Below are 20,102 nucleotides of genomic sequence, written 5' to 3'. Positions count from 1 at the left end.
ATACCTGTATATAAATTAGACGCACAAGGGGAGGGATCGGTGGCCGAGTGCATGGTCTGGCGCACACCAGCTCGGAGCACTTCGAGCGAAAGCTCGCGCTGCAGAACCCACCCCGCCCCAGAGCCGTATATTGCCCCGCCCCTGCTCGTTTCGATCTGGAAGAGCATCGAACCGGCGTGCGGTCGTGTATCACTACTGCGTGGTGCACGTTAACGACCCCAGGTTTGCGGCTGTACCGCACTGGCTAAATTGTTCATCTACAGCTGAGACACCAGACGCCCACTAAGGCAGACTAACTTCCGGCTGTATAAACATACACACAACAATTTGAAATTAGACGCATAATAACAAAGAACACCGCGTGCCGGATCTTTTCTTTTGATGCCTCTTTTTTTTAAACCAGCGCAAGCTCGTGCGTTGTTTCTTTTGAGACGGTTAGAACGGTCGCACATAAAACCCGCGTTTCTCCTACCCGCCCGCTTCCTCCTCTCATAATGTGTATTTTATTATAACTAAATAAACTATAATAATGGTGTATTATTCATATTTACTCTCAGTTTCAGTCAGGGAAAGAAGTTTCGCGGGAACTAGAGCCAATAAATGAGCTGCGCTTAGAGTATCGGCACTCTCCTCCCCGACAGTGGTGCGAACGCCGCCATTTTGTAGCTTGTGCAGAGCAGGCGCAACTGCCGATCGTCATGATTCAAAAGTGCGACATCCTCAGCATTAAATTCGGTGTTAGGAAGCTCATGTAATGTTGCTTTGCTTTGTCGAAAACTGTTTAAAGTGGAGGACGGAAAAGCGTTTCTTGTGATTTCAGATAAAGCTTCAAATATCTGGAAACCATGATTTTAAGCCACAATAAGGCCAAGTGTCGCTACTCTGAAGCGTAGCTTATTTAATGACACTATTCATGCTCTTGTTCAAGAGGCTTGTAATACCTGGAGGGGCCATGAAGTAAGCCCCGTGGATTCCACAAGCCACTACCTTTTGACACCTCCCTCTTCTTCATTGTTCCCGCTTGTGCCAGTAAATTAGCTGCGGTTCCGAGTAACGACACTTGGCTTAAAATTGTGGCTTAAAATCATGGTTGCCAGTTATATGGAGCTTTATCTAAAATCACAGGAAACGCTTTTCCGTCCCTCACAAATGTTTAAACAATCCGCGAAAGAGCATTTCAATATTGCATCAGCTTCCTAGCACCGCATCTAATGCTGAGGAAGTCGTACTTTTGGATCATGATGATCGGCAGTTGCGTTTGCTCTGAGCAAGACCCAAAATGGCGGCGCCCAAACCAATTTTGGGGAACTGAGCGCCGATACTTTAATGCTCATGTAGTGACTCTAGGCATAAAGTGAACTCGGGTGTACTATTTTCCTCTTCGTCTTCATTGTTGATTGATTTCAATCATATCGAATAATGAACGCATTATATCACGCTACGCGTGTGTAATTATTTGTCTTAGATTTATTAACCTGACCCAGTACTTAAATCTTTCATTCATCGATAGGAAATCTTCCAATATATTTTTTAAATGTGAAGGTAAAAAGACACGGAGATTGATGATGATACAGACGCCAACGCCGCCCTCGGAAATTTTTTGAACACTAGAAATGAGCAGTTTGTCTGCCATCCGCCAGGTAGCGCAACAAAACACCCAAACAGTTTTTAATTGTTTTTAAAATTAGCTAAGCTCTACACCTATTAAGAAACCAAAGCAAGATCATTGTGAAAATTTAATACATCGCAATGTATATCTATTGCAAACAATAAATGTTATTAAATGCCAATAAATCTGTTTGATGTCCAAAAGAGATATGCGTCAAAAACAGGTAAGTTTGAAGGGCTCCTGGAGCGTTATGACTTTGAAACTGAAAAAAAGCCATCGTCCACCTCTTGGGCAATCATTGTAGCTCTAAATGTTATAAAAGATTTTATCATAGTTTAATTATTTCTTCAGCGGCATTTGAACTACCGTGACTCGAAAAACAAAAAAGTGCTACGTTTGATATAAAATATCTGGACAAAAAAATCTTACACAACATTAAATTTTTTTTGCATATTACCAATTATAAGCACTACATCTGTAGCTAATTTCATTGCCCTAGCGCTTGTCATTAAAACATATTTGTGCTGCAAAATGTCAATTTTAGGGCAATATTTGGAGGGATGAAAAAAACAAAGTAGTGCAAATACCAAAAAAGTGTATCGTTAGATTCTGCTCCGATATCATCTTAACAAAACTGCTATATTGGAACCGTGCTATCTTTAATGGACCGTTCATGAAACATGAACTAGCGGAGCAAGTGAGGGTCCGCGCCATCATATTCGCAACGCTACAAATGTGCATGAACAATAAAAACCAACACATACATAATATCACATGAAAGAGGATTGCATTGCCTTTCGAATGACATCAATCCCACAAAACAGTATTTAAAAGGAGATGAGTAATGGCCTGCCAAAAAGTACCTAAACTGCCACATTCAGTGAGACCGTGGCCTTAAACCGCGTGGTAGCAAATTAGTCACGGTCTCCGGTTTTAGCGCACGTGCTCGCCTTTGTCCCTACAATAGGCGAAATAAAAGCCAGTAATTCATTGGGGGATAAGCGAGTTAGGAGAGGGCAGTGCAGCATGTACACGCTCATGGTAGCCAGCAGGTAGACCGCAATAACATTTTTGTTTGTTGTTAAAAACATTTTTAATAAGTCTAATAAAGGAAAAATAGAAAGGGAGAACGATGGGTGGCAGCCCCTATTCCGGGTCCAATTGAATTTCTATCGAGGTGCGCGCTGACCGAGACAGAGCGAAAGTTCTTGCGTTCATGGCTTTTATTTTCAGCACTCTAACAATAAGAATGTTGAAGACTCAAATAAGTCACTAAGATTATCAAAATGTTTTTCCTGCTTCTCCTGGCTCATGCAAATGTACTTTACCATTTGTGAAAATCAATGCCGTTATTCGCTAGAATGTAATGGGTCTAAAAAAGTAGGCGTAATTTCGTTAAACTGAACAAAATTACGCGTAAACTCCTCTCAATAGTGTTTACGTTTTCTTCTAATTAGCTGCTTAGAACATCTAACGACCTTGCCTTTACAAGAGACGAGCGATTTTATGAGAAAGGGCAACTCGGAAAGATACAAGCTTACGTCCACGGTCAAGGCGATCAAGTTCCGCTCCTTCGCGCGCTTTATTGCACGTGGCAACGCCTTGTTGAAGAACCGCACTTCGGGGTCAACTGACTTCTTTCGGAGTTGCGGTATCAGCTTGTAGCAGACCACGAAATCTGCCCTTTGCCTGAGCCATAGGAGCAATTCCTGAAAAGCAAAGTCCAGACGCTAGCAGCGCTTTGCAAAAACGCGCACCCTAATTGGATCATTGGAAAATTGTAATAGTATTTCTCGATAAAAAGGACACAAAAATATAAAATTTAGCCCAAATATGTAGATACGTCATGTTTTTCTTTCGGAACTATACCCATTTTCACCTCAAGAAAAAAAGCAAGTTTTGCGCAGTGTTCATACGCGGCGCGAAGTAGTTCTTACGGAATTCGATTGTCGGAGGAAAAAGCGGTGCTTTTGGCGTTTAAAACGCGTACGTCTTGATGAGATAACATATATCTAATCTAAATTTAACCTATATATATTTTTATTATAAGCATGAAGGGGGCAATTAGTAGTGCTCCGCGAAGAGCCGGACTTTTTTTACTACGTAGAAAAGGTCCTTGAGGTGAAGACGGGTATAGTATAAAACTAAAATAAAAAGACCTCGAGATAGTTGCATGACTTTCGTTTTACTCAACGAACTTTGTTGTTTGCTTCAAACGACTATTAATAGTGTCCACAAAAAAGAGAAAAAAACGGCTTTACTACGGTTGATCGAACGTCGTTTTATCGAGGCTCATTTTAGCGAAAGGGGTACGGTTTATCGAAGCACGGTTTAGCGAAAATGGATACGTTTTATCGAGGCCTCCGTTCCAGAAATCCTGCTTGTAGGCGACGGCGAGCTAGGCTTCCAAACAGACCGCGCTTCGTGCGGTCACCCCTCGCTGTCGATCGGGAGCGTGGATCGCCAAGGGTTCGGCAAGCTACCGGCATAGCCATTTTCTCTAAACGGCGATCCGATTTACTGTTGTCGCCAAAACGGCGTTCGCTAAAACGAGCTTCGCTAAACCGCACTTCTCCGAAAATGAGCATATTTTTCTCCATAGTTTACAACCATTCTGGCATATACTTACCACGACTTCTTTCACCACTGCTGACCCCCTGTCGCCATTCTGCAGGTTGTTTCCTCCTATGTAGACTGCCGCAAAATCCAACTTTTTGAGAGGCAACCCGTCGATGTACTCCTTGAGAGCCTGAACCGTCGCTCCCGACAAGCTAAATGTGCACACTTGTATGCGCTCATCTAAAAACAAACGGTCGCGGCAAAGCCATTTCACTTGGCTGCTCCCGAAGATTGCGCCTTTCATCTTCGTCCGGACCTCAATGAAATGTTCTAAACCTCACTTCTCTGTATGCCAGGGTCGAACGCTAGAGCACGTCTTTCGAAAGCAATACACCACAAGTCTTTTTTACGGAACGTGCAGATGGTCTTCACCGGAAAAGAAAATTGTGGGGGAGCGGTTATTTGTACGTATTTTACTTGTTTTGATGTCTAGCATTTAACAATGCTGCGGAATGAACACCGTGAAAACTAACACCAAACAAAAATTAACCCAAAACAAACAAAAGAGCCAAAACCCGTGCAAACTCCGCGCGAGGTCTTTCCTTCTGTTTTTACTTAGCGCACGCGACCCAACGCTGCCCGGTGCCGCCAGCTCCCTGCAGACGAACTTTGCGGGCACTGAAAGTGAAGGGAAACAAAAGGAGACAGACGCGCGCGTCTCCAACCGAGAAAAAGGAGGCGGGAGACTTTGAAGTTGAAGTTGAGCGCAGACGTCTCTGTCGAAGAGCGGGGGAGCGGGCCCCGGACGGACGAGTTCCGCGAAGTTGGAGGGGAGGAAGGCGAAAGCAAATTCGCGCAACCTGCCGATCGCGGCATTTGCACCCGCAAATGAATGGGCTTGCCAACTTACAGACTAGCAAGACTTCACACCCAGTGAACCGAGCAAGTTAACCAGTTGATAAAAAAAGTGAAATATACAAAGTAAAATATTTTGCTCCGCGAAAGCGGTCGGTTTTGTACTAACAGCGACAAAGCGCATTTACTACGGCTGATCGAACGCCTTTATATCGAGGCTCATTTTAGCGAAAAGGGTACGGTTTATCGAAGCACGGTTTAGCGAGAGGTGTACGTTTTATCGAGGCCTCCGTTTGAGAACTGTTGTTTGTAGCGGCGGCAAGCTAGGCTTCCAATCAGACCGCGCTTGGCGCGCGCGCCCCTCACTGTCGCTGGGGGAAAATTTAATATAATCTCAAGCTTGAGCGTGCACTATACTTCGTTTCAGCTTCGGTCCAGACGCAGCCAAAGCTACAAGCGCGAGCTCCGGGCTTTCATCATCCCTGCCAAGCACGCGCGCTCGTGCAGTGCAAGCTCTGTTCTGGGCCACATGCTCGCGCTTGCAGCATCGGCTGCGTCTGGACCGAAGCTGAAACGAAGTATACCAATAGTTCACCGCCAAGGGTTCGGCAATGTAGGCTAATGAATCGGGGGGATATCGGAAACGGCTCGCCGGCTGCCGCTATTTTCTCTAAACTGCGATTGGATGAACTGATATCGATAAAACGGCGTTCGCTAAAAGGAGCTCTTCTAAACCGATGCCTCCGCGACAAAACGGTAATCCGCGGAGGTAAGAGCGACGTTGAAATGCGCACATCTCTGTCCATTTGGGCTGTTGGCGTTTCATGTCATTGCCAATGGGCGACGCAGCGCAGGTAATGCTAACTGCCCCGTGCCGCGCGCTTTTTTTTTTTTTTTTTTCATTTCTTTCCGATTTTTTGAGGTGTGCGTGTGCTGCTTGTGTTGCTTGAAAATTATGCCAATTATTGAGATTCTAAAAGCAAACGTCTCGCAAGATGAGGTAATCGGATAACACTGACATTATGTCATTGTGATAACCTTTATCTCCCTAGGTTTACCCCCGAAATTCCCAAAACGTCCTAGTACCTAACACAAGGTAATGACTTCGGAAGGCATTTTAGGTATGCTTTGCAACTTTTTCTTTTACTTTACGAGCCACCTTGCTGATGTTAGTTTGGAACAATACAGAGGCGTGAACTCCAAAACGCCAAGTGATCAAGCGACAAATGCCTAACGTATAAATGCCGAAAAAGATATAAAAATATGTCGTGCTAAAAAAAAACAAAAAAAACGTTTGTTTAAAGGTAACTTAAATCGATACATGGGGATTTAATTACCCATGTGTAATTTGTTCGGGAAATTCATAATCTCGCGAAGAGAGTTTGTGCAATAAGAAATGTTTTTTTTTTGTTTTTGTTTTTTTATTTCCGCAGTTCAATATTGTAGCTTATCATCATGTATGTCAGCATAAATGACATTCACCAACCAAAACAAAATCACCCTTTATTCCAACACATTGCTACATGTTAAAAAAAATAAAAAAAAAAAATATATATATATATATATATAAATATATATATATCTATATATATAAATATATATATATATATATATATATATATATATATATTTAGATCTCGAAAACAATTATAGCAAACAACGAAGACATTATTTATTTTATTTAATCTACGCGCTTCGATATGCTTTGCACAATGGGGAAGGGGCATATGCTAGAGGGTGTTCTCAGATAAGAACGGCCGACCATATCCGGTGACCATTTTTAATTTTGACTAGAAAAATGCATCTTGCTGTCTCAATGCCCAGGAAAACGGAACCGGTCGTTGTTTTGTTGGTTTCCTTTCTTTTCTTTTTTGTTTGCGTGTGTGTGTGGGGGGGGGGGGGGGGGGGGGGGGGAACGGAAAAGGAGTTGCCTTCAAAAAAAAAAAAAAAAAAAAAAAAGTCAGAAACACCTGCTTAATCTGAAGCGTTGTTTGCGGATGTCAAAACATTGGCATTTCAGGGAACTTTCCCCCAAAATGTGTTGTGGCTACTGGCCCACAAATATTTACCGACAAAGTAAGTATGAGAATGGTTGAGCCAAAATATTTATCACGAAGTGTCGACGTCGTTATTTTGAAATAAGAAATCGCACAGACGACTGCACATTGAGCCATTCTGCCTAATACCCGTGCCACACGGGCAACTTGAATGCCATTTACAACGAATGAGATTTGTGTGATCGGAGAATCAGCTCGCACTCTGTCGCGCGTGGAATGTGCCACGCCCGGAGTGTCGCCCGCTCATTGGCCGTTCGCTCAAATTTCATTCCTTGTAAATGGCATTTGAGTTGCCCGTGTGGCACGGGTATGAGTTTCATCTTTTTTTCTCCGCATTTATTGAAGACAGGATTTTCAAACTTTGTCAGCATGTTGTCCTCTATTTGGCTAATCTTCGTGATAAATATTTTTGTCCTGGTTAGCGGCAAAAGTTCCCGAAAAACGCCCAAATGAAGGCATTTTCCTAAATGTGCATAATGTTGAAAATCAATTTAAAAAGAAAAGGCTATCTTCGATTTTTTTTAAACTCTTCCAAGTTAACGCCAATGATATGCACTAACAGGATGTGCAAAAACACGTTGCATTATTTGTGTGTCTTTGAAGTTACAAAGCAAGAAACTGACTAAATGGAGGCTACCGCGGTTGCCATGAATGAGGCCTGTGCATACGCCTAGTTGACAATTTCATTATTTTTACACAGCGTAAAACTGCTCCCGGGTGGTCAGATTGACAGCACAGAGGTGGAGGGTACTTTTGAAGTGATAATTCGTGATACGTATTTTTTAGGGGCGAACCTCCTTAGGGGCTAGCCATGTCCGTATGTCCGTCCGCCGTCGGGTGCACGTGCTCCTGCTCGTGAGCTCACGCGCTCACAAGCACGTGAGCACGTGCTCGTGTAGGGCAAAAAAAAAACGCATCTCCACGTGGTGAATGATGTTGATGGGGGCGAAGCTCTGGTGGTGGTTGTCTGCGTAGACCATGGAGATCGTACATACTAACTCTAGAGGAAAAGGTCCGCCCTTTTCCCATGCATTCTGGCTGCCGCAAGCGGCGGAGCATGCAGGCAGACCCTCGGGGTCCCACACATTGTTACCGACTGCCTTCGATTTCGCGAATATAATTATATCATCAGAGCAGTGTCATGGACTTCAACAATCCACGAACTTACCGGTGGAAAGATATTTGCGTTCCTTTCGAAGCTTTCTTTTTGCATAGCGCGGAGATGTACGGCCTCGCATCAACGCTAAACTAAACCAGATAACCGTCCTCCCAGGCGGGGCGCGAGTGGGCGCGCCTCAGGAATACGAAACCAAGCAAACACCAGATTTCCTAGATTTCGACAGAAGGGAAGTTAATGCAGCGTAATGAGTATACTGCTTTTTATAAGCGTTAGAATAGCTCAGAATTTAGTTTACAACGTTAAATTATCACTGTTTATATTGCTGAGAGTTTTCAGTCTTCGCGATTACCATTGCGACTGCCGTCCTTCAGCTGGCAACATTGGTTTCTTTCTCTCATGTTCTGTCGCTCTCTTTCGTGATCTTTCACTCGGGACCCAGGATGTAGGCCCTTGATGTAGGCGCGCGGGATTTGCCACTCCTCCTCACCCACCTTTACCCCACCTGGCGTAGACAATGAGCCGCAGCATGCCGAGCCTTTCGTTCGTTTTCATCCATGTCAGAAAGAGAATGCGTGGTATCGAACGTGGTTATATACGCCTTTGAGCATTTGATCGCAGCGTGACATGGATGAAAACGAACGAAAGGCTGGGCATGCTGCGGCTCAGCGTCTACGCAGACAAGCACCACCAGATCTTCGCCTCAATCAACATAATTTACCACGTGGAGATGCGGTTGTTTTTTGTCCTTATTATTAGTACAAGAGTCACAAAAATGTGCAGAAGCTGGAGCAATCGCGAGACGCTAGCCTGTCGCACGCTTCGCAGTGCCCGTTTTCTACAGCGGGCGTGTAGCCTCCAGTGTTGCCAACTCAAAAATTGAAAACCCGCAGTCGGAATCCTGAAAACCGCTAAAACCCGCCAAATCCAAAACACAGCGCGAAAATGACTTTTTAACACTTTTTGTTTTGCTTTAATTCATGCCCAAAGGTACAATAACAAAATAGATCATATCAATGTCATCTGAAAGGAAGCTTTCCTTTTGTTATGACTAGAAATCTGTCGCGCCACGTCACAGTTCACCCAGGTGGTCCGAAGCCAAAATTGCCGAGTGAGCGCATACGAACATGGCAAGGGACCCTTCAGCAGTGCGTGACTGGTCAGACTTCCGTTCAACTCGTAGAGTCATCTGCCTGCCAGAGGAGAACGGTGCAGCGGCCGAAACATGCTTCTTTGTTGCAGCGTGCGCGACGAAATCCACGAAATCCTCCAATACTCAAGTTTGGGGTCTTGTAGCCAGTCTTCTCTAAACCTTTGAGTGGACTTCACCCAGCCCATCTTACGAAGCAGTGACATTCATGCTGTTCAAACGTGCGCACACAAAACAGGGAGGCATGTTCCGATATTTCACGCCTTAATGTTTTGATAACGTCACAGGCGTTACTCTCACTGACCAGAACATTACTGATGGTAAGCAAAGACGACTGTGGCTGAATAGGGATATGACAGGTGCATAGTTGACAGTATATCGATATAAAACTTCTATATCTCTAAAAAAACCGCCAAGATTACATACAACCGGCTAGAAATCCCGCCGCCCGCAAAACAATAATTTATCGTTTAGCGGGAAAACCGCTAAATTGGCAACACTGGTAGCCTCTGTGCGCACGTCACGTAGGGGAAACGATCGGTGCGGCTCCGATGACAGGCGTTTGGGTAACACGATATAGGGCTCTAACACGATATTGAGGATATGGGCGCCGTACAACGGGGGCACCTTCGCGCGGCAATAGGGCCTCGTGGTGGGCCGCACACCGCACACCGTGAAGAGAATAAAAAGAAAAAGAAAAGAAAAGAAAGACTTTCGTTTGCTTGAGACTTTTTATGCTCCCTTTTCATCACATTTTTGTCTTAGACTCACTGTAGCCGCTTCGCACTAGACTGCCAGCAGGCCTGGGTGGAATCGTGCCTTTATTGTCTGAGTGGCTTGTTTGCAGACGCTATCGTTCTTGCTACCAGCAATTCGTGTCGCAGTGGGTTGATGCATGTATACACTGTCAGCAGTGCCAGAATTGAATTCCAGTCACGGGATGGAGGGAATCCCAGGCTGTGGTTTTCATTTCAACTGAACTCCTGAAAGTCAGCCCTTGCGAACCAATGCCACATTGGGTAATTTGGTGCTGAGGACGTCCTCCATATCTGACGCACATTTGATATCTGATGTAGCCGGCCCTCGAAGGTTGTAAACAGTTGCATCATGGTGCTTGACGAGGCCTCCAATCCCATCGCAGGCGTTCTTACCTCGCAGTAGCGGAAACTTGTTACTTGGCCGACAGGTACTCGGTCTTAGCGAGCTCATGGAGTTCGTACCTATTCTTGAAGTAGCTTGCTCCGCCGTCACTGACCTAGATAAAATGTGCGTAGAAAGGAGCAACGTCCTCAGCCACTCGTGAATTTTCCCAAGGCCGTAGCATATGTGCGGGAGGAATCGTGGCTGGTATCATCACTGATCGGAGCGCAGCTACAAGCCCTTTTTTTGGTTGTCACTACGCATGACGTCGCTTGTGAATATATTCTCTAATAATATATGGCAACCGAAGAGTTTGTGCCCTCTAATGGTTTCGCCTCCCCTCATTTTCCACCAATCAACGCACTCCTTCTTGTGACGTGATCCTCTGGGTGACTAATTAATCAAGAACGCGAAGGATGCAGTTAAACTGCCTAAAACGTGGACTGGAAGGAAAATACGACGTTTCGGGCGAACGTCCTTCAAGTGATAGTTACGAAACATGGTGAGGAACAAGGAAAGGGTTGTATACGTCACAAGAAAAGGGGGCTATGCTTCGTACTCACCGAGTTTTTGTTTCTTACAAGAAGATGGGCGTCCACCCGAAACTTCGTGTATTCCTTCCCGTCCACGTCCTGTTTATTGTTGCACAATATATCTTTTGTGATTACGTGCCCAAGCTCATTGTTCTCGGCAGCCCCATTCTCTTACACGCTGAGATAAACATCTGCTATCGGAGCCACTTCGGTTGATTCCTTTGCTTGGCGTACACAGAGACGCTACACGCCAACTACCGAAAACGTACCCTGCGAAGCGTGCGACAGGCTAGCGTCTCTCGATTGCTCCGGCTCATGCGGATTTTTTTTTTTTTTTTAAATCTTGTACAAAGAAAACATGACTTGCTCAAAATTATCACTTAGAAACTATCGCCCACCCGAGCGCTGTCCATCTGACCACCCCGGAGCACTTTTACGGGCTGTAAAAATTATGAACTTGTCAACTACGGGTATGTATAATACACGCAAACAATGCAATGATATTTTTGCTCATCATGTTCATAGATATCATTGGCGTTAATTTGGAAGAGTTAAAAATATCTAAGATAGCAATTTTTTTTAATTGATTTGCAAAAGTATGCATATTTAGTAAAATGCCTCCATTTAAGCGTTTCTCGTAAACTTTTCTTGCTAATCAGGACAACAATATTTATAGTCAGATAGAGGACAACACGCTAGCAAAGTTTGAAAATCCGGGCTTGAATAAATGCGGAGAAAAAAAAAAAGTTAAAACTTAGGCAGTATGGCTCAATGTGCCGTGGTCTGTGCGGTTTTCTATTTCAAAATAACGACGTCAATACGTCGTGATAAATAATTTAGGTCAACCATCCCCATAGGGGCCAGTAGCCACAGCACATTTTGGGGGAGAGCTGCCTGAAATGCCAATTTTGCGAAATCCACAAACAACGCTTCAGATTGAGCAGGTGTTTCTGACTTTTTTTCTTGAAGGCAAGTTTGCTTTTTCCTAAAACAAAGACCGGTTCCGTTTTTCGGGGCATTGAGGCAGCAAGATGCATTTTTCTGGTCAAAATTAAAAACTGTCACCGGACACGGTCGGCCGTTCTTATCTGAAGACGGAGTCGTCTTAGAGAAAACTGCCGCGGCATAACATAACACAACTGCGTGTATATTTGACAAACAAATATCAGTAAGCTAGGTGGCTTCTGTACCTTTTATTTATGTAGAATACGCATGCACCATCACATTTTATTGCGTTCTTTTAGTGGGTAGAGGAAAATCGGACCCTTCACGTAACATATTTTAGTAGCTTTACTTTTTCGAGTACAAAAGAGGGATCTTAGTAGTCGAGGAGAAGTAATCAAACTTAGGAACGACTATAGAGACACGACAAGAAATGTAGAAACGAAAACTGGTGGTCAGTCAAGTGCAAAACAAGCACCCAGGAGACTTTATTCACATTGCGCGGTCGCATTTTAATATTGCAATTATGAAATTCATCTAAATTTGGAAAATAGACGCAAGTGGAAAACGTTCTCGATTGAAAGAACGCATGTTCTTCCTGTCCTCACTCAGAATACTGTAGCGGGACTTCGTCCTTCCTCCAAAACACCAACACAGTGAAGACGATAACGAGTTGATGTTTGAAAGGCCTGTGCATAGAATGATAACATCATGTCCCTTGATTGCAGATTAGCGCAGTCTTCAGGCACGAAACCGCCCAAGTTGAAGCACTGGAGGCGGTCACAAACTGGAGTCGATAAGACTGTTTGCCGAGCCGACCAAGTCTTGCGCTAGAATGTATACATAGCAGATTGGTTAAAAGCAGAGTCAATAATTATGTTCAATGCAGGACACCAAGTAACAGTTGCGAGCTTTCATGAAAATTTCAAACTAGCTAATGATAGCGACGTACTTCGTCCCTCGAACACATCCGAATCTGGAAGCAATCTGTTTACAATAGATGTTATACGTTTATTCAGTGTGTGGTTCGCACCAACCTGAAGTACACAAAGTGACTCTCAGTTGATCGTGGCAATCGCACGATTTTGATAAAGTGAAAATGTACATCACTTGCGACAGAAATCATAACTGAATGGAGACGTCATAAAAAAAAGTTCTTACCTCTTGATTTTGCTTCTCTTCGGGAAGGCTAGCCGACTGACATATCGCGACTGAAAAGTCTAGGCCTTCTCACCCAATAACGACCAAAACAAAGCGGTCGTGCGCGAACAGCCGTCACCGCCGGACGGACAACATATCGGCGTTCAGAGTTCTGCGAATCCTCCGGAGAAGTCACTCCCCGCGAACATTCACCGACCGCACTCCTCACCCCTCTAGCCCCTCGGGGCGACTGCCGACCAGTGTTGCCAACCTATTTTTCGAAAATACCCCACGACAGCGTCCAGAAAACCCTACATTACCCTACGAATGTTTCTTATTACCCTACGTTTTACCCTACGAGGCAAATCTTTGTTTAAATAATACTGTTGCATGGATTATGATGGTACAGGGTAATATTAATACAGTACAAAGCGACAGGACACGCATGCACGCGCATACCTGCGTTATTCTCGAACACCATGCTTGCATCTTGCATGTGCGCTGTGTAGCATCAGCACAACAGTGATGTAGCGAGCGCACAGACATCCCCAACCAACATGTTTAGTCGATTTGTCGTGAAATTAAAAACTGGGCTACGTGGAACCAGCACTCGCGGCGCCAGACAAAGCGGCTCATTACAAAAGGAAGCTAATCCGAACGGTATATTAGCTTCTTTGGGTGTTCCGCCTAGGGATTCGTCAAACTAAGGTACTCATGGATGAAGAAAAAAGAAACAATTAAAACAGGGACAACACAACCACATCTTTCAACTAGCAACAGACGGTACTATTACGACAAACCGGGCTTTTACACCAGGGGAGGATAGGAAACCGGCGGCTCCTCCGTATTCGCTAAAATGTCATTCGATGAAACGTCATTGTTTCGGGTTCGTTCGCTAAAACGTCGTTCGCTCAAGTGAACGCCTCCAGTCCCCGGGATGCACTCACTTGATCAAATGACGCTTTAGCGAACGCCCACGTTTCACCGAATGACACTTTAGCGAATAGTCGGACGCCGCGAGGCGGCGTTTTCGGGTGGGCCAAATGGTTTCACGTTTTTGTAATGAGCCACCGCAGACTGTCGTCGCGAAACGGCGTAAGCGCAGCGCGGCCCCCGTTATTCGCTACAACGTCGATTCGCTCAAATGTCGCTGTTCGCTAAAACATCATTCGCTCAAGCGATATGGACCCGTCCTGTTGGGCTCGGGATGGTTCCGCCTGCGGTGCCACGTGTTTCGCAGGTGTAACAAGGACCGCCGGATGGACCAGTCATCAGAAAAAAAATTGGCAGGACCATTTCCACTGGGAAGATACCTCTTCTGGCTCCAATCTTCCTAAGCGCAACTCCACCTCCTCCCACCTCTCCCACTTGCTCTAGCTCTCCAATACTCTCCAACTTAGGGAGCCTACATACTCCAACTTGGTGTGTGGTGCTCTCAGTTAGCACGTCTTGCAACTTGGATTCTTTCGTTTTGCATGATGTTGTGGTGTGGCAGCACACGGGTTGTAAAGCTATGCAAAACTTGCGCGGCAACTTTTTCTTCTTTTTTTTTTTTTATGCTCGCCGTTGAAGAAGCAACGTCTGAAAATACCCTACTTTTGGCGGGGAAAGGGCCGGACGGCCCTACAGCCCTACAATATACCATAAATGCCTAAAATACCCTACAAGTAGGGTAATTACCCTACGGTTGGCAACACTGCTGCCGACCGCGGCCCGCCCGCCGCCGCCGCCGTGAGCGACTCGGCACGAGCCTCACAAACCCGCCAATCCGCTGCGAGCATCGAATGCGATGTCATCACGTGTCGTTTACGTCACCCTACCGAAGGAGACGTGAAGCGCCGTCCGCGAATTTCTCGGGGCACGGAAGCACTGTGAAGGCTGTCACTAGCGGCGTTTTGGTTGCGTTTCGACTACACTGAGGGAAATGCAACTGTAACGAACCAAAATGTGGTTTACGTTCTTTCCCGAGGAGTTTTAAGGGACACGAGCTCTCATTTCGCTGCTAGACCCAGATACGTTACGCACTCATTCGCCTCGGAGGGAGAGCGCCTTTTCACGCCTTCGACACGCGCGCCATCTGGAATCTTGAAAAGTTCCTATCGGAGATGAAAATCGAGGAGCGCTCCCTCTTAACCACGAAAAGTCTGGCCAATTAAAATCGCCTCTCAGAAAGACGGTGTCTGGTATCACTGATAACATATCTGAGAGTAAAGAAATGCTTGTTTCATTTCCGTCTGGCGGACGGTAGATAGTTCCAAACACCACAGTGTTCCCTTTGGGAAAACGAACGCGACACCACACCGACTCAGAGTCATTCTCAAATTTAACTGCACAGCTACTCCACCAAGATGAAACCAGCAAAAAGACTGCTCCTCCATGTCGATGTCTGTCTCTACGATATACCGTAAATCCCGGCGGAAAAACCTCAGTGTCAGAGACCGTATCGTCCAGCCAAGATTCGGTCCCCATAACAATCTGTGGATTCAAAGTCATTGTTAAAGACGCAAGCTCATCAACTTTATTCATGATGCTACGGCAGTTCACAACCAGAACCGCAGGTTTCTCTGGCATATCAACAATGTCATCTTTGCTTGGTCTGATGGTCTGGATAAAGAAGGAAATTGTATTTCCTTCTTTAAGTGTACAGGTGTTTTTCTGGAACATCGCTCATTGAGTTTATGCGAAATAGCGGAATCAAAATTTTTCAGCTGTAACGAATTGCTTAGGAGATGAGGAGATTAAATTGGAAAGTAACCCACATAAGACAAAGGAATTTGATTACGCTGAAGTAGAAATTCAATAGAGGTAATACATAATTTATCGTGTAGTACCGTTTATACATAACCAATACATAATTTATTTTGTTGCTATCCTACCGACAAAAAACAATTTCGCATTCGTAAGAAAGAGCGGATTCATAGCAGAAACTGTTCAGTCATGCCGCTCACCCGTTCGTGAAACAGATCAGCCATCTGAGCCCTACCGGTCTCGTGTTTGTTCAAACGGGTGAGGATTTTGCGCAAGCGAGCGGCCGGTGACCAACGAACTGCATGGGAGACCGGCAAACTGCACCGGTTTAATCGAACGGCTCTCCCGTTCCGCGGTGAGTCCGGTGAGCCCATTCTCTACTGAAGTACAGAGCAGCGGCACGGAAACGCCTGTTTTACCTGCATGCAATCTGTGGAGCACTGTTTCCAATGTCATTGTGGATGACAGCAGTGTGGGCAGAGCAACGACGTAGCAATCGGGACGCGAGAGCTGATTGCGCCACGATCTGGCCGACTGTGCTCGCTCTGCTGGCATGTGAGCGGGACTCTAGAGCACCGTTAGCTTGGTGAAGATGCGAGACACTGGTCAGTCGTCGCAAATCCTTTGCCCTTCGAACGCCTGTGAAGCCGTTCCAACGCTTGGTGCACTCCACGCAGTGCCTTTCAACTACTGTTCCCGCAGCGTCGCAACCTTCCGTCCCTGGGCTCTGGTGGCTCATCGTCGCGGGACTCATGTTGGCGGTGGTTCATAAAATACTCCTATTCAAGCCGCGACGATGAACCGCCGGCGCTCGCAGACTGCCGACAGGCTGCATAATTGTTGCCATGCTGCAAGGGCGCAGCACCGCAACTCTAAAAACAACTTGCATTGCAAAGTATTCTCAACGACAAAACACCGTCCTCCGTCATCAGCAAGCTAACGGTGCCTCGAGGGTCTCAACCTCACACTTCAGCAGGGCGAGCGCGGTCGACCACATCGAAGCGCTATCGGCGCTCGCATCGCAATCGCTACGTCGTTGCTATGGTTACACTAATGATATGTGCACTGACATCAAAAAAAGCTCTCCCGAGTCTGCATGTGGGTCAAGTAGACGAGTTTATGGCGCGATATAGTCTCGTGACAACGTGACAACAGTGGTATTCACTTTGGTAGGGGCATAAGTAGCGGCGTAATGTCCATCGACGCTCGCGTCGAAATTAACCATTCGAACAACGCAGTCTACACTAGAAAAGCGTCTTAACACCCCAAACAAATATCTTATAACTTAAAGCGCAACTCCGGTCTATAGTTTCGATTTTGGGATTATGACTGTTTTTAGCACAGTCAGCGTCCCTGAATTACAGGGTGTAATTTTTTTTTCTCGATATTTTGCGTACTTCTAAAGATATCGAGTCGACGTCTCCAAGTTTGTTTGAGGCACGGTCGACAAAACCGAAACTAGCCGCCCGAGGCCCCGGCAACGCTGGAAATCAGCCGCTAGGCGGACTTGATGTCACGGTCGTTCTCGTTCAACGAGTACGCGGTCCGAGTGGCACCTGCCTCTGCGGCGCTAGCCGTTTGAAGATAAAAGGTAAGCTGCTTTCGTTTTAATTATGTATACGTGGTAGATATCCAGCATACGTAGCAATAGTTAGTGGGTATACCCAAATCCTAGCGACTGGTAGGCGAGTGAACCTGTTCTGTGCCGGTGTTGAACTCCGATCTCACTACCCGTCCGCTTCGATTACGGTAGTGGTTATGGCGTACGGCCAAATCAATAGGGAGTTTCAGTAGACCGTGTTTCCCACTCCGCTAAGCCCCTCCGCTACCCGGAACTCTACAGCCAAGGCTATCGGCACGCAGGCGCAGAGGCGGTTTTTTCGTTGCGGAGGGCTTAGCGGAGGGGAAAACGCGGTCTACTAAAACTCCCCAATACCGTAGTCTTTTATTTCGCTAAAACGGCAGCAGCAACTTTCTGCGGAAAAATAGCCTGATTGTTTGTATGAGCGGTGGACCGCGCGCGCGGCAGGCGTTGATTAATTTTGTACCCGACGGCCGTCGCTAGTGCGCTTGTCCGCACTCGTCTCTAGGCCTAAATTGTAATCGGGGCTCCGTGCATGGAGCGGCATTGCTCTATACGCCGCGCTGAAAGTGAAATACAATACTCGGGGAGGGGGCACCGTGCGAGTGCTTGTCCGTACTCGTACCTATGTTTCTCGCTTTCGCGCTGGGGGTCAGTCCCACACACGAAGCTTTGGGGCCCTCCGGCGCGGGCCGCGGCGTCTGAACGCGCGTGTGCTGGGCTGGATACGTTTGTTTATTCGTTTTTCTTTTCCTCAGGCGCGTAAAACGAGTTTGTAAGTTACGACACTGTAATTTACCACACACGTTCGTCTAGGTGGTGGATCTAATTTGTGAAAATATCAAAGAAAAGGCTTGCCGCACTCAAAAGTCACAAAAGAAACACACAAAAAAAACTTGTGATTGGAGCTAGTTAGTGGTTATAGTCTACATGCTCACCATCCCCTATGCAACGGAGCGTGAATTCTCCATGCTCAACACTGCACTGGACAATGACTGTTTCATTGATCTGAATACTTTCATCATGTTTACCTTTTGTATAGGACATGCCACTTAGTAATGCGAAGTTCTTTGCTATGTTGACTGCACGTTTTACCTTAGCTCTTCACTGTGGTTCGGCTGAAGTCATCCTTTTCACTAACTTAATGCAGGACGTATACCGAGAACCCACAAATGTTGCTTTTGCTTATCTCTACCCTTTCTCTATATGGGATAAATAAAGCAGTTTATTTTGAATCCCTGCATCTAGGTCGTGTGCCATTTTCCAAACTGAGCGGGCTTCTCTGTTTTTCAACGGGCAGGTCGTTTAGTAAAGACATCGAAGACGACGATACTGGATCCATACGCACACGACCCACTGCCACGTGCTGACGAACTTCGCAGGAAGAGTGCTTCTGTCTGACACCACGATGCGCTCGAGTGCGCACCGAGTTGCTCGCTAAGACGAGCCTTGGAGTCCTCACAAGCCACTAAACAAAAGGCTATACCGAAGCTACACGCGCTACAGAGAAAACCAATGGCTAAACACGCCAAGCACCAGCCGAAGTAGCAGCGGTAGCGTCTCAAAGAAGCCCACTTCGCGCCGCTCGACCGCGCAACGGGCAAGCGCGTCCTGACCAAAAAAAAAAAGAAACGACCATGACGTCACGGCCCAAGGTTGCTTTAGCGATCAGTGACCCGCTGGAGGCCCGCTAAGGAGTGGCAGCTCGCAGCGGGTCGCATTTTTATTATCGGCATTAGTTTGGAATGCGGCTTCCCCTTGAGGCAACATTTTGGCTGGGGTCGTAGTTTGTGTCACTAAAGTGATAACAGTAATTTGTTTCCTTTTGAATTTTGGCCGGGGTTGCCATTTAAGAGTGAGATCCGTGCCACCTTAGGAACGTACAATTACCTCATTATTGTACAATATTCCTCAAATAAGCAAGTGCTGTTGCTTATTTGAGGTCATGGTTTTTTTGTTTTTTTTTTATTCTGAGATATTAAAGTCGTTTGAGCTCCTTGAAGCCCACAGCCCCACCATGCGTCGGAATCATAGAGCGCAGGTTGTTCATTGAGGGCAGCAATATAAACTAAACTTAAGAGTAAAAACACGTATTTGCATTCAAATAAAGTACACTGTAGATTTCGTAGCTCTCTAAAAACAGGAAACATTTTTTTCCCAAGTGCGGGGTACATGTCGCAAAAACTCTACCATTTCTTAAACAATGTAATCAGAAATGCAACAAATACGCCAAGATTCCCAAAACTGAACTAAAAATAAAAAAAAAAACGAGAAGCTAACAGTGTACCGATAAGTTTTATATTTCTTGTTGATAAAAAAATAATTTGTGGACATCGCACGCAGAAAGAAGTCGGCGTCAAATCTGATTTTGAATTTAGAATGTGGGTTTTAGGGCGTAAAAGCCACATTCATGCTCCCTGTTTTTGGTTAACTTTTGTGCTCGGCAGTGTTTTTGGAACTTTAGGAACTAGCCTTCGTAGAGCTGTCCCGTTTACTCGACATTGACAGCAGAGTAGGCGCTATGCGTGTTTTAGGCCAATAGTGTCTCCGGTTCGGGTCACGTGAATACGGTCTCCAAGCGGGTAATAAGTCGGAGCACGGCGCCTGCCTGATGGCCACTGCTTGGTAGGCCACTCACATAGCATTCACTGGACTATCAACTTTGGGACA

General features: G+C 45.8%; 1 pseudogene; it reads right to left on the bottom strand.

The window, feature by feature from the left end:
- Positions 1-15,595, bottom strand: part of LOC120847771 — a 53,957-nt pseudogene extending 38,362 nt beyond the window's left edge.
- Between the last annotated feature and the right edge of the window lie 4,507 nt (positions 15,596-20,102).

Source organism: Ixodes scapularis, unplaced genomic scaffold, assembly GCF_016920785.2.
Source record: "Ixodes scapularis isolate PalLabHiFi unplaced genomic scaffold, ASM1692078v2 PGA_scaffold10__122_contigs__length_95168666, whole genome shotgun sequence".
NCBI lineage: Eukaryota > Metazoa > Arthropoda > Arachnida > Ixodida > Ixodidae > Ixodes > Ixodes scapularis.
This window is presented reverse-complemented; position numbering and strand designations above follow the sequence as displayed.